The sequence below is a fragment of the Arachis hypogaea genome, chromosome 11, assembly GCF_003086295.3.
Source record: "Arachis hypogaea cultivar Tifrunner chromosome 11, arahy.Tifrunner.gnm2.J5K5, whole genome shotgun sequence".
In the NCBI taxonomy this organism is placed as follows: Eukaryota; Viridiplantae; Streptophyta; class Magnoliopsida; order Fabales; family Fabaceae; genus Arachis; species Arachis hypogaea.
In genome coordinates this window covers 49,985,682-50,001,469 of record NC_092046.1, presented here as the reverse complement: position 1 = coordinate 50,001,469, position 15,788 = coordinate 49,985,682, and the positions used below count along the sequence as shown (strand labels likewise).

The following is a 15,788-nucleotide window of genomic DNA, read 5'->3' as shown; positions in this document are numbered from 1 at the left end:
CTAGTGCAAGAATTGCAACAATAGGGAAGAGATAGTAGGTAAGGAAAGACAATATAAATTCATGTCAATGCAAAAGAAACACAGGTGTCATAAAAGATTGGCATTGGCAGATAATTAATATCATCCCACAGTGTAAAACAAGTTGTTAAGCACCAAAATAACTCAAGAAAAGATGCAACAGTTGAATAAGAACATATAACACCAATGGAGAAAGAATAACTTTAGAAAAGAAAATAAAAATAAAAATATGCACAAAATTAAAATGCAATGAATGAATGTATGCAAATAAATTAAGTAAAATAGAATGAAAGTGAAGAAGGATGAAAAGTTAAAGAGATGAAGAAAAAGAAAGTAAGAAAGAATGAAGAAAGAAGTAGAAAGGAGAGAAGAAAGAAGTAAGAATTTAGAAACGGGGCGCGACGCGTACGCGTGGGTGGTCTAAAAGCAAAAGGACGCACAAGCGTCAGGGACGCGTACGCGTGGGTGATGTTGTACCTCTAGCACAGTACCAGCCCCGGACCATCACAACTCTCTGTTCAACACGCTTTTACGCCGATTTTTCATGCCCATACGTACGCGTCGCTGACACTTATGCGTGATTTGAACTTTTTGTAGGGGACGCGTATGCGTGGGGTATGCGTACGCGTGGTATGGCTTGTGAGCCACGCACCCCTCCCACGCGTCTCTCGCCCAACTCTCTGTTCAGGTGCGCATACACATACGACGCGCACGCGTCGTGGACGCTTGCGCGTCGATCCCTTTTTTTATGCAGAATGCAAAATACAGAATGCAGATGAATATGCAGAAATTATGAATGAACACTAATAGAAATAAAATAAAATAAAATAACACTAAGAATGAAATTGAAAGATCATAGCATGGTGTGTTGTCTCCCACCTAGCACTTTTAGTTAAAGTCCTTAAGTTGGACATTTGGTGAGCTCCTTGTCAGAGCGGCTTATGCTTGAACCCTTCCCAGAATCCCCACCAATGTTTGCACTTCCAATAGCCTCCGGGGTCCCAAACTAGGCACAGAAAGCCTTCAAGTAGATTAAAGCAAGTGATAAGGCCCCAAGAGTGTTGATTTCTAGACTGAATTCTGGGGTCCCAGACCTTGCTTTTGCACCCGTCTTCTTGTTGATCATCATTTTTCCACCCGGGTGGCAAGCAATTTGAATTCTCACTAAGACATCCAAACAACTTCCTAGACCCATTCAATTGAGAATTATACCAACCCTTGTACTTCAATTTGGAGCATGCAACCATATTGAACCTTGCATGACAATTCTTACCACTAACTATCTCCCTCTTACTCTTATAGCCACAAAGAGCTCTAAGTTGCCCATCCGTCTCAAGAAAAGCATATTCAAGTGGGCTAATTAAGCTTAGAGATGAAAGATTTACCCACTTGAATGAAGGAATGGATGGTGATGGCTTTGGGGGAGAGGTCTCCAACAACTTTGGCAAGGTGATTTCCAGCTCCATTCCCTTGAGCTCTTCCTTGACAACTTCCACCTCTTGAGAAGCTTCTACAACAGTAACCTCTTCCTCTAGTTCAATGGGAGAGAGTTCAATTATAGGTAGAAACTCATTGACTATTGAACTCATCTCATGATCAACAACTTCCAAATCTTCAACCATGATATGCCTTGGAGGTTGTACACCCTCTTCAACATCAAATTCAAACGTCTTGGAAGGAGGCTCTATGACTGGACTTTCCCATGGAGGTTTTGCATCTCCCAAGTCTTCAACCACTTCCTTTTCTTCTATAATTTTGGCTTTGTCCAGTTGTTTTAGTATAAAATCATACTCCTCCTTGATGATTTCCTTTCCATGACAACTCCTTTCAACTATTCCTTCATCTTCAAGCACAAAATCCAGCTCCTCCCTATTGACTTCCACCTCTTGACAACTTCCTTCAAGGGTCTCTCCTACCTCTACCTTTAGAGCCTCCTCTAGCTTCTTGTGAAGTATGAATTTGTGAAACTGATCCCTTCTCTCTTGTTCTGGGTCAATAGCATAATTGGGATCATGTTGCTCTTGGATTGATGGATGTGGGCGCTCTTCCATGGAGGGCGGTGATGGGATGGAGAGATCATTATGTAGCGGTTCAACACTCTCCATCTTTTCCACTTGTTGCTCAACATACTCATCCGTGGGAATGCCTTGTTTATTGCATTAGTCTCTTGGGCCAAACTGTTGATAGATGGTTGCTTAAAGTTGATCCATTGCTTCATTAAGACGATCCCTTGACTCTTGTTCAGCTTGAATAACATGATTAGGATCATATAGCTCTTGGGTTGATGGATATGGACATGGTATATATGGAGGTGGTGGTTCTTGGGAGTAATTGGGTTGGAATTAGGGTGGATCTATATACGGCTCATTGATGAGCAGATAATTTATACGCTTTTTGGCATTGTTTTTAGTATGTTTTTAGTAGGATCTAGTTACTTTTAGGGATGTTTTCATTAGTTTCTATGTTAAATTCACATTTCTGGACTTTACTATGAGTTTGTGTATTTTTCTGTAATTTCAGGTATTTTCTGGCTGAAATTGAGGGACTTGAGCAAAAATCAGATTCAGAGGTTGAAGAAGGGCTGCTGATGCTGTTGGATTCTGACCTCCCTTCACTCAAAGTGGATTTTCTGGAGCTACAGAACTCAAAATGGCGCGCTTCCAATTGCGTTGGAAAGTAGACGATATAAAAGGGCGTTGAACGCCAGTTCTACGCTGCTGTCTAGAGTTAAACGCCAGAAACACGTCACAAGCTAGAGTTGAACGCCAGAAATACGTTACAAACTGGTGTTTAACTCCAAGATTGACCTCTACACGTGTAACATTCAAGCTCAGCCCAAGCACACACCAAGTGGGCCCCGGAAGTGGATTTATACATCAATTACTTACTTCTGTAAACCCTAGTAACTAGTTTATTATAAATAGGACTTTTTACTATTGTATTAGACATCTTTGATCAGTTTTATGCTATCTTAGACTTTCATGGGGGCTGACTATTCGGCCATGCCTGAACCATTATCACTTATGTATTTTCATACGGTAGAGTTTCTGCACTCCATAGATTAAGGTGTGGAGCTCTGCTGTTCCTCAAAGATTAATACAAAGTACTACTATTTTTCTATTCAATTCAACTTATTCCACTTCTAAAATATTCATTCGCACTTCAACCTGAATGTGATGAACGTGACAATCATCATCATTCCCCCATGAACGCGTGCCTGACAACCACTTCCGTTCCACCTTAGATTGAATGAGTATCTCTTGGATCTCTTAATCAGAATATTCGTGGTATAAGCTAGATTGATGACGGCATTCATGAGAGTTTGGAAAGTCTAAACCTTGTCTGTGGTATTCCGAGTAGGACTCTGGGATCGAATGAATGTGACAAACTTCAAACTCGCGAGTGCTGGGCATAGTGACAGACGCAAAAGGAGTTGAATCCTATTCCAGTATGATCGAGAACCTCAGATGATTAGCCGTGCTGTGACAGAGCATTTGGACCATTTTCACAAGAGGATAGGATGCAACCATTGACAAGGGTGATGCCTCCAGACAATTAGCCATGCAGTTACAGCGCATCGGACCATTTTCCAGAGAGGATTAAAAGTAGCCATTGACAACGGTGATGTCCTTACATAAAGCCAGCCATGGAAAGGAGTAAGACTGATTGGATGAAGACAGCAGGAAAGCAGAGGTTCAGAGGAACGAAATCATCTCTATACACTTATCTGAAATTCTCACCAATGATATACATAAGTGTTTCTATCCTTATTTTCTATCTATTTATTATTTATGTTCAAAAACTCCATAACTATTTTATATCCGCCTGACTGAGATTTACAAGGTGAGCATAGCTTGCTTCATACCAACAATCTCTGTGGGATCGACCCTTACTCACGTAAGGTTTATTACTTGGACGACCCAGTGCACTTGCTGGTTAGTTGTATCGAAGTTGTGAATGAAAAACGATTTATTAAGACTTGCGTACAGAGTTTCTGGCGCCATTGCCTGAGATCATAATTTTCTTATCTTTTCTCTTCTAATCCTAATTTCTTCCTTCTCTCTCCTTTCTCACTTTTCTTTTTCTACTTCTCATTCTTTTTCACTTTTATTTTATTTTATTTAATTTATTTGCATACTTTCATTCATTGCATATTTTATTTTTCTAAAGTTATTATTGGTGTTCAAATATTCTTATTCAACTGTTATATCTTTTCTGGTATTTTCCTGGTGCTTAGTGGTTTGTTTAATTCTGATTGAGTAATAGTACTTAAATCAATGCCTATATTTTATATTTGTATTACTTTTGCATTGACATGAATTTATATTATCTCTCCTCCCCCACTCTTTTCCCCATTGTAGCAAATTTTGCACCATTGGTATGCCATGGCTTCTATTGTTTTCTCACTTACATGTTGAAGCTTCCATGTAAATGAGACCCTTATCATTTGGCATTAACCCAGCCATACTTCTTTTATTTTCTTATCTCTATTTCTGGGTTACTCTTCTTCCCTTTTTCTTTTAGGATGGCCACCCGGAAGGGAACCGGAAGACGTTTACATGGGGAGACAGACAAGTCCATCTGCACAATCCTTAGAGAAAAGCAACAGTTGAAACAACCCGTCCACCTGCACATCTCAGTATGCACCGAGGACGGTGCAATCTTTAAGTGTGGGGAGGTCGATACCGATCTCCATGGGTTAGTACTTTCCTGTCTCAAACACCAATATTTTATTTTCTTTGTTAATTGTTGCATTTGCATATCTAATTGCATGTTTATTTGATTTTTGCATTTAGTTACTGCTTGGTTAGAATAATAAGTTTCTTCTTAAGATCCTATTTTTTGAAAATTTTCACTAATTTAAAACCAAAATTTTTGTGTTAAACTTGTTTGAAGTTGTATTTGGAACATGGTTTTTGAGCCAAAGAACACACAACCTGTGAGACTTTGAGCTTATTTACATGGTTACATTATTTAACCATAAATATTTTATTCCTGTGTGTTTCCTTCTCTATGATTGTAATCTGTATTTTGTTCCAGTCTATATGTCCTTTGTTTAGTATATTTACATGCTTGCGTATGATTGAGACCATATTTGATTATCAACTCACTTACCCCAAATAAGCCTACCTTTTACATCACCTTTGTTAGCCCCTTGAGCTTTTAATCCCCTTTTGTTCTATAACCACATCACTAGCCTTAAGCGGAAACCAAATTAATTATCCCAATTGAATCTTTGGTTAGCTTAAGATAGAGATTGTGTAGCAAATAAGTGTGGGGAAATTTTGGGAACTTGGGTTGATAAGGGAATGTAACATGTTTCTAATTTATTTGAATATTAGGAATTTGGGAACCTACTCATGAAAAACCAAAATAGAAAAATAATAGAAAAATCCATGTGCATTGATAAGTTATGTTTATTTCTCTACGAAAAAAAAAAGAGAGAGAAAAAGAAAAAAATATATATAATATAAATAAATAAATAAGGAGACAAAATTACCCCAAATATTAAGTTTAATAAAAGATCAATGCACATGTGATAAAAATTAAAGAAAATTTGGTACATGAGTATGGGAATTATACAAAAGTGGGAATTATGGGTAGCTAGGCATAAATTTAAAAGTATATAGAGTATATGTATATTAGGTGAGAGCTTAGGTTAATTAAAGATTCAATTTATAAAGCTCACTTAGCCATATATATACCTTTACCCTTACCTTAGCCCCATTACAACCTTGAAAAAAACCTCATGACGTTTGCATTGGTATATTAAATATTGTTGATTGGTTAGATGAAGAACAAGGTTTAGAAAGCATGACTAGAGAAGAGTAGAGTGAATAACCCTATACACTTGAGAGATTAGAGTGATACACACTACCAGTGAGGGTTCAATGCTTGATTCTATGTTCCCTGCTTTCATGAGCTGTCTTCTTACAAGTTTACTTGCTTTTTATTGTATGATTTGAATTAGTGAAATCTGGTTTATGTTTGTCTTGAAGAGCTTATTTACTTTTAACCAAGTAGGTAGAAACATTTTTTTTTTGCATGTAGTTGCATTCATATAGATAGGTTGCATTTCATGCATTCTACCATTCCTCTTCATTTCTTTATAGTTTCTCTTGAGCTTAGCATGAGGACATGCTAGTGTTTAAGTGTGGGGAGGCTGATAAACCACTATTTTATGGTCTATCTTGTGCTCAATTGAGTGGTTTTTATCTACTCTTTACCCACTTATTCATACTATTTGCATGGTTTTACATTTGCCTTCCTAATTATGTGCTTTGATTGAAAACATGTTTCTTTGGACTTATATTTGCTAATATTAATCCTCTCTTATTACCATTAGATGCCTTGATATGTGTGTTAAGTGATTTCAGAGATTACAGGGCAGGAATGGCTCAGAGGATGAAAAGGAAGCATGCAAAAGTGGAAGGAATACAAGAAGTTGAAGAAATTGCTAAGCTGTCCAGCGTGACCTCTTCGCACTCAAACAGCTATAACTTTAGCTACAGAGGTCCAAATGACGCGGTTCCAGTTGCGTTGGAAAGCTAATGTCCGATGCTTCGATTTGATATATAATATGTTATAGTTTCTCTGACGCTAGACGACGCGACCGCGTGATCCATCCGGCCGCGTCACAATGACAGAAATCAAGCGTGGCAAAATTCGAACCCAGCGAATTCTGGACTATTTTTGACCCAGTTTGCGGCCCAGAAAACACAGATTAGAGGCTATAAAGTGGGGAAATGCATCCATTCAGGAGGAGGCTTTCATAATTCACAATTTTAGGAGTAGATGTTGTTTTTAGAGAGAGAGGTTCTCTCCTCTCTCTTAGGATTAGGATTTAGGATTTCTCTTAGTTTTAGGAGTGACTCTCAATCCCAGGTTCTTTATTTTTATTATTTTCCCAAATTTATTTAAGAATTCTTCTATGTTACAGATTACTCTTTGAATTAATATTATTTGAGGTATTTCAGACTTATGATTGCTCTCTTTAATTTATTAATGCTCTGTGTTTATCCAAATTATTTTCATTCAAGTAGACTTTCTTCCCTTTTGGCTTTGGTTAGGTAATTGGTAACACTTGAGTTGTCAAACTCAGGAGTGGTTGAAATTGGCAGATTTTTCTTTAGCTAGGATTGCTCTAACACTAGTCTCTCCACAGGAGTTGACTAGGACTTGAGAATCAAGCTAATTAGTCCACTTGACTTAACTAAGTGGGATTAAAATCCAATTCTCATCACATCTGATAAGGATAACAAGGATAGGATTTCTGGTTCTCATACCTTGCCAAGAGTTTATTTTACAGTTATTTATTTATTTTTATTGCTCGAAAATATACCTGTGCGCATTGCCCAAACTTCCAAAACCCCCAATTTACAATCTTCATAACCAATAATAAGAACATACTTGGTTATCAATTTCAAGGGGGTTTGTTACTTGTGACAACCAAAACGTTTGTACGAAGGGATTTTTGTCGGTTTAGAGACTATATCTACAACGCGACTGTTTTTATGACATTCTTTACTGGCAAAAATCCTAACGTCAGTCAGCCGTGGCATGTCTGAGTTACATACTAAAGCTTGGTTGGCTATTAAGCCATGCCTAACCCTCGGATTGGAGCTTTAGACTAAGAATACAAGATTCCTGGAATTCATATTAAAAAATTTTGAAATCCTTATTTTCTTTTTCCTATATATTTTTTCGAAAAAAAGAATATACAAAAATCCAAAAAAAATAAAAAAATCATAAAAATAAAAAATATTTCATATTTCTTGTTTGAGTCTTGAGTCAAGTTGAAAGTTTGGTGTCAATTGCATATTCATTTTGCATTTTTCGAAAAATTCATGCATTCATAGTGTTCTTCATGATTTTCAAGTTGTTCTTGGTAAGTCTTCTTGTTTGATCTTGATGTTTTCATTGTTTGTGTCTTTTCTTGTTTTTCATATGCATTCTTGCATTCATAGTGTCTATACATGAAAAATTTTTAAGTTTGGTGTCTTGCATATTTTTTTTGCATTAAAAATTTTTCAAAAATAAGTTCTTGATGTTCATCTTGACATTCAAAGTGTTCTTGGTGTTCATCTTGACATTCATAGCATTCTTGCATGCATTCATTGTTTTGATCCAAAATTTTCATGCATTGAGTCTTTTTCATTTTTTTCTCTCTCATCATTAAAAATTCAAAAATCAAAAAAATATCTTTCCCTTTTTCACTCATAAATTTCGAAAATTTGAGTTGACTTTTTCAAAACTTTTTAAAATCTAGTTGTTTTTATGAGTCAAATCAAATTTTCAATTTAAAATTCTTATCTTTTTCAAAATCTTTTTCAAAAATCAAATCTTTTTCATTTTTCTTATTTATTTTCGAAAATTTTAAAAGTATTTTTCAAAAATCTTTTTCTTATCTTTATCTCCTAATTTTCGAAAATAACATCATCAATTAATGTTTTGATTCAAAAATTTCAAGTTTGTTACTTGCTTGTTAAGAAAGATTCAAACTTTGAGTTCTAGAATCATATCTTGTGATTTCTTGTGAATCAAGTCATTAATTGTGATTTTAAAAATCAAATCTTTTTCAAAACTAATTTCAATCATATCTTTTCAAAAATATCTCTTATCTTATCTTTTTCAAAATTTGATTTTAAAATATCCTTTCTAACTTCTTATCTTCTTATCTTTTCAAAATTGATTTTCAAATTTGTTTCAACTAACTAACTAACTTTTTGTTTGTTTCTTATCTTTTTCAAAACTACCTAACTAACTCTCTCTCTCTAATTTTCGAAAATATCTTCCCTCTTTTTCAAAATTTCTTTTAAATTAACTAATTAATTTTATTGTTGATTTTAATTTTCAAAAATTACTAACCTTTTTCAAAAACTATTTTCGAAAATCACTAACTCTTTTTCAAAAATAATTTTCGAAAATTCTCCTTCTCTCTCATCTCCTTCTATTTGTTTATTCATCTACTAACACCTCTCTTCATCCCACATCTCTGCTCTCCTTACCCTTTTGTTTCTTTCTTTACATTACATTCTTTTCTTCTTCTACTCACACAGGGGAACCTCTATACCTGTGGTAAAAAGGATCCCTATTATTATTTTTCTATCCCTCTTTTTCATATGAGCAGGAGCAAGGACAAGAACATTCTTGTTGAAGCAGATCCAGAACCTGAAAGGACTCTGAAGAGGAAACTAAGAGAAGCTAAATTACAACAATCCAGCAAGCACCTTTCAGAAATTTTCGAACAGGAAGAGGAGATGGCAGCCGAAAATAATAATAATGCAAGGAGGATGCTTGGTGACTTTACTGCACCTAATTCCAATTTACATGGAAGAAGCATCTCCATTCCTGCCATTGGAGCAAACAATTTTGAGCTGAAACCTCAATTAGTTTCTCTGATGCAGCAGAATTACAAGTTTTATGGACTTCCATCTGAAGATCCTTTTCAGTTCTTAACTGAATTCTTGCAGATCTGTGATACTGTTAAGACTAATGGAGTAGATCCTGAAGTCTACAGGCTCATGCTTTTCCCTTTTGCTGTGAGAGACAGAGCTAAAATATGGTTGGACTCTCAACCTAAGGATAGCCTAAACTCTTGGGATAAGCTGGTCAAGGCTTTCTTAGCCAAGTTCTTTCCTCCTCAAAAGCTGAGTAAGCTTAGAGTGGATGTTCAGACCTTCAGATAGAAAGAAGGTGAATCCCTCTATGAAGCTTGGGAGAGATACAAAGAACTGACCAAAAAGTGTCCTTCTGACATGCTTTCAAAATGGACCATCCTGGACATATTCTATGATGGTCTGTCTGAATTAGCTAAAATGTCATTGGATACCTCTGTAGGTGGAACCATTCACTTAAAGAAAACGCCTGCAGAAGCTCAAGAACTCATTGACATGGTTGCTAATAACCAGTTCATGTACACTTCTGAGAGGAATCCTGTGAGTAATGGGATGCCTATGAAGAAGGGAGTTCTTGAAATTGATACTCTGAATGCCATATTGGCTCAGAATAAAATATTGACTCAGCAAGTCAATATGATTTCTCAGAGTCTGAATGGAATGCAAGCTGCATCCAACAGTACTCAAGAGGCATCTTCTGAAGAAGAAGCTTATGATCCTGAAAACCCTGCAATAGCAGAGGTGAATTACATGGGTGAACCTTATGGAAACACCTATAACCCCTCATGGAGAAATCACCCAAATCTCTCATGGAAGGATCAACAAAAGCCTCAACAAGGCTTTAATAATGGTGGAAGAAATAGGTTTAACAATAGTAAACCTTTTCCATCATCCACTCAGCAACAGACAGAGAATCCTGAACAAAATACCTCTAATTTAGCAAACTTAGTCTCTGATCTATCTAAGGCCACTGTAAGTTTCATGAATGAAACAAGGTCCTCCATTAGAAATTTGGAGGCACAAGTGGGCCAGCTGAGTAAAAGGATCACTGAAATCCCTCCTAGTACTCTCCCAAGCAATACAGAAGAAAATCCAAAAGGAGAGTGCAAGGCCATTGATATAGTCAGCACAACCGAACCTGGAGAGGAAGGGGAGGACGTAAATCCCAGTGAGAAAGACCTCCTGGGACGTCCAGTAATCAATAAGGAGTTTTCCTTTGAGGAACCAAAGGAATCTGAGACTCATCTAGAGACCATAGAGATTCCATTGAACCTCCTTATGCCCTTCATGAGCTCTGACGAGCATTCATCTTCTGAAGAGAATGAGGATGTTACTGAAGAGCAAGTTACCAAGTACCTTGGTGCAATCATTAAGCTGAATGCCAAATTATTTGGTATTGAGACTTGGGAAGATGAACCTCCCTTGTTCACCAATGAACTAAGTGATCTGGATCAACTGACATTGCCTCAGAAGAAATAGGATCCTGGAAAGTTCGTAATACCTTGTACCATAGGCAACATGATCTTTGAAAAGGCTCTGTGTGACCTTGGTTCAGGGATAAACCTCATGCCCCTCTCTGTAATAGAGAAACTGGGAATCTTTGGGGTGCAAGCTACTAAAATCTCATTAGAGATGGTAGACAATTCAAGAAAACAGGCTTATGGACAAGTAGAGGACGTGTTAGTAAAGGTTGAAGGCCTTTACATCCCTGCTAATTTCATAATCCTTGATACTGGGAAGGATGAGGATGAATCCATCATCCTTGGAAGACCTTTCCTAGCCACAGCAAGAGCTGTGATTGATGTTGATAGAGGTGAATTAGTCCTTCAATTGAATGAGGACTCCCTTGTGTTTACAACTCAAGGTTACCCTTCTGTAAACATGGAAAAGAGGCACAGTAAGCTTCTCTCAAAACAGAGTCAACCAGAGTCCCCACAGTCAAACTCTAAGTTTGGTGTTGAACTCCCATATCCAAACTCTAAGTTTGGTGTTGGGAAGTCTCAACAATGCTCTGAACATCTGTGAGGCTCCATGAGAGCCCACTGTCAAGCTATTGACATTAAAGAAGCGCTTGTTGGGAGGCAACCCAATTTTTATTTATCTAATTTTATTTTTCTTGTTCTTTCATGTTCTATTAGGTTCATGATCATGTGGAGTCACAAAATAAATATAAAAATTAAAAACGGAATCAAAACCAGTAGAAGAAAAATCACACCCTGGAGGAAGACCTTACTGGCATTTAAACGCCAGTAAGAAGCATCTGGCTGGCGTTCAACACCAGAACAGAGCATGGTTCTGGCGCTGAACGCCCAAAATGGGCAGCATCTGGGCGTTTGAATGCCAGAATTGCACCCTGGAGAAGAGCTGGCGCTGAACACCCAGAACAAGCATGGTTCTGGCGTTCAACGCCAGAAATGGGCAACAAATGGGCGTTCAACGCCCAGAACAAGCACCAATCTGGTGCTGAACGCCCAGATTTGTGTGCAAAGGCATTTTGCATGCCTAATTTGGTGCAAGGTTGTAAATCCTTGAACACTTCAAGATTTGTGGACCCCACAGGATCACCTCAGGATCTGTGGACCCCACAGGATCCCCACCTACCTCCACTCACTTCTTCTCACTCCTTTTTCACACAATCCCATAAACACTCTTCCCCAAAACTTTTCACCAATCACCTCAATCTCTCTTTCCTATAACCACTTTACCACTCATATCCATCCACTCTTCCCCAAAAACCTACCTCATAAACCCCACCTACCTTCAAAATTCAAAAACAATTTCCCACCCAAAACCCACCCTTATGGTCGAACCTTACACCCCTCCCCCTCTCCTCCATATTTTCTTCTTCTTCTTCAGCTATTCTTTCTTCTCTTGCTCGAGGGCGAGCAATGTTCTAAGTTTGGTGTGGTAAAAACATAAGCTTTTTGTTTTTCCATTACCATTGATGGCACCCAAGACCGGAGAATCCTCTAGAAAAGGGAAAGGGAAGACAAAAGCTTCCACCTCCGAGTCATGGGAGATGGAAAGATTCATCTCCAAAGCTCATCAAGACCACTACTATGATGTTGTGGTCAAGAAGAAGGTGATCCCCGAGGTCCCTTTCAAGCTCAAGAAGATTGAGTATCCGGAGATCCGACATGAAATCCAAAAAAGAGGTTGGGAAGTTCTAACAAACCCCATCCAACAAGTCGGCATCCTAATGGTTCAAGAGTTCTATGCCAATGCATGGATCACAAGGAACCATGATCAAAGTAAGAACCCAAACCCAAAGAATTATATTACAATGGTTCGGGGGAAATACTTAGATTTTAGTCCAGAAAATGTGAGGTTGGCATTTAACTTGCCTATGATGCAAGGAGATGCACGCCCCTACACTAGAAGCGTCAACTTTAATCAAAGGTTGTACCAAGTCCTCATGGACATATGTGTGGAAGGAGCTCAATGGAAGATTGACTCCAAAGGCAAGCCGGTTCAATTAAAAAGACTGGACCTCAAGCCTGTGGCTAGAGGATGGTTGGAGTTCATCCAACGCTCCATCATCCCCACTAGCAACCGATCTGAAGTTACTGTGGATCGGGCCATCATGATCCATAGCATCATGATTGGAGAAGAAGTAGAAGTTCATGAAGTCATCTCCCTTGAACTCTACAAAATAGCTGAAAAGCCCTCTCCTGGGGCAAGGCTAGCTTTTCCTCATCTTATTTGCCATCTATGTTACTCAGCTGGAGCTTTCATAGAAGGAGACATTCCCATTGAGGAAGAGAAGCCCATCACTAAGAAAAGGATGGAGCAAGCAAGAGAGCCCATTCATGGATCTCAAGAGACGCATGAAGCTCATCACCATGAGATCCCAGAGATGCCTCAAATGCATTTTCCTCCACAAAACTATTGGGAGCAAATCAACACCTCCCTAGGAGAATTAACTTCCAACATGGGACAATTAAGGGTGGAACATCAAGAGCACTCCATCATCCTTCATGAAATAAGAGAAGATCAAAAAGCAATGAGGGAGGAGCAACAAAGACAAGGAAGAGACATAGAAGAGCTCAAGGAAATCATTGGTTCCTCAAGAAGGAAATGCCACCATCACTAAGGTGGACTCATTCCTTGTTCTTACATTCTCTATTTTTCGTTTTCTCTATGTTAAGTGCTTATCCATGTTTGTGTCTTCATTACATGATCATTAGTAGTTAGTAACTATGTCTTAAAGTTATGAATGTCCTATGAACCCATCACCTCTCTTAAATGAAAACTGTTTTAATTCAAAAGAACAAGAAGTACATGAGTTTCAAATTTATCCTTGAACTTAGTTTAATTATATTGATGTGGTGACAATGCTTCTTATTTTCTGAATGAATGCTTGAACAGTGCATATGTCTTTTGAAGTTGTTGTTTAAGAATGTTAAATATGTTGGCTCTTGAAAGAATGATGATAAGGAGACATGTTATTTGATAATTTGAAAAATCATAAAAATGATTCTTGAAGCAAGAAAAAGCAGCAAAGAACAAAGCTTGCAGAAAAAAAATAGCGAAAAAATAGAAAAAAAAAGAAAAAAAAAAAGAGAAAAAGCAAGCAGAAAAAGCCAAAAGCTCTTAAAACCAAGAGGCAAGAGCAAAAAGCCAATAACCCTTAAAACCAAAAGGCAAGGGTAAATAAAAAGGATCCCAAGGCTTTGAGCATCAGTGGATAGGAGGGCCTAAAGGAATAAAATCCTAGCCTAAGCAGCTAAACCAAGCTGTCCCTAACCATGTGCTTGTGGCGTGAAGGTGTCAAGTGAAAACTTGAGACTGAGCGGTTGAAGTCAAGGTCCAAAGCAAAAAAAGAGTGTGCTTAACAACCCTGGACACCTCTAATTGGGGACTTTAGCAAAGCTGAGTCACAATCTGAAAAGGTTCACCCAATTATGTGTCTGTGGCATTTATGTATCCGGTGGTAATACTGGAAAATAAAGTGCTTAGGGCCACGGCCAAGACTCATAAAGTAGCTGTGTTCAAGAATCATCATACTGAACTAGGAGAATCAATAACACTATCTGAACTCTGAGTTCCTATAGATGCCAATCATTCTGAACTTCAATGGATAAAGTGAGATGCCAAAACTATTCAAGAGGCAAAAAGCTACAAGTCCCGCTCATTTAATTAGAGCTATGTTTCATTGATAGTTTGGAATTTATAGTATATTCTCTTCTTTTTAAACTAATTGATTTTCAGTTGCTTGGGGACAAGCAAAAATTTAAGTTTGGTGTTGTGATGAGCGGATAATTTATACGCTTTTTGGCATTGTTTTTAGTATGTTTTTAGTAGGATCTAGTTACTGTTAGGGATGTTTTCATTAGTTTTTATGTTAAATTCACATTTCTGGACTTTACTATGAGTTTGTGTGTTTTTCTGTGATTTCAGGTATTTTCTGGCTGAAATTGAGGGACTTGAGCAAAAATCAGATTCAGAGGTTGAAGAAGGGCTGCTGATGCTGTTGGATTCTGACCTCCCTGCACTCAAAGTGGATTTTCTGGAGCTACAGAACTCAAAATGGCGCGCTTTCAATTGCGTTAAGAAGTAGACATCCAGGGATTTCCAGCAATATATAACAGTCCATACTTTGGCCGAGTTTAGATGATGTAAAAGGGCGTTGAACGCCAGTTCTACGCTGCTGTCTGGAGTTAAACGCCAGAAACACGTCACAAGCCAGAGTTGAACGCCAGAAATATGTTACAAACTGGCGTTCAACTCCAAGATTGACCTCTACACGTGTAACATTCAAGCTCAGCCCAAGCATATACCAAGTGGGCCCCGGAAGTGGATTTATGCATTAATTACTTACTTCTGTAAACCCTAGTAACTAGTTTATTATAAATAGGACTTTTTACTATTGTATTAGACATCTTTGATCAGTTTTATGCTATCTTAGACTTTCATGGGGGCTGGCCATTCGGCCATGCCTGAACCATTATCACTTATGTATTTTCATACGGTAGAGTTTCTGCACTCCATAGATTAAGGTGTGGAGCTCTGCTGTTCTTCAAAGATTAATGCAAAGTACTACTGTTTTTCTATTCAATTCAACTTATTCCGCTTCTAAGATATTCATTCGCACTTCAACCTGAATGTGATGAACGTGACAATCATCATCATTCCCTCACGAACGCGTGCCTGACAACCACTTCCGTTCCACCTTAGATTGAATGAGTATCTCTTAGATCTCTTAATCAGAATCTTCGTGGTATAAGCCAGATTGATGGCGGCATTCATGAGAGTCCGGAAAGTCTAAACCTTGTCTGTGGTATTTCGAGTAGGACTCTGGGATCGAATGACTGTGACGAACTTCAAACTCGCGAGGGCTGGGCGTAGTGACAGACGCAAAAGGAGGGTGAA

The 15,788-nt window shown here is 38.0% G+C and overlaps 1 non-coding gene across 1 annotated transcript; it reads right to left on the bottom strand.

Moving 5' to 3' along the window:
* Window positions 1-9,674: 9,674 nt before the first annotated feature.
* LOC112724691 (small nucleolar RNA R71) lies at window positions 9,675-9,782 on the bottom strand. The gene has a single exon (XR_003163842.1). It is a non-coding gene; the product is annotated as a small nucleolar RNA R71 (small nucleolar RNA).
* Between the last annotated feature and the right edge of the window lie 6,006 nt (window positions 9,783-15,788).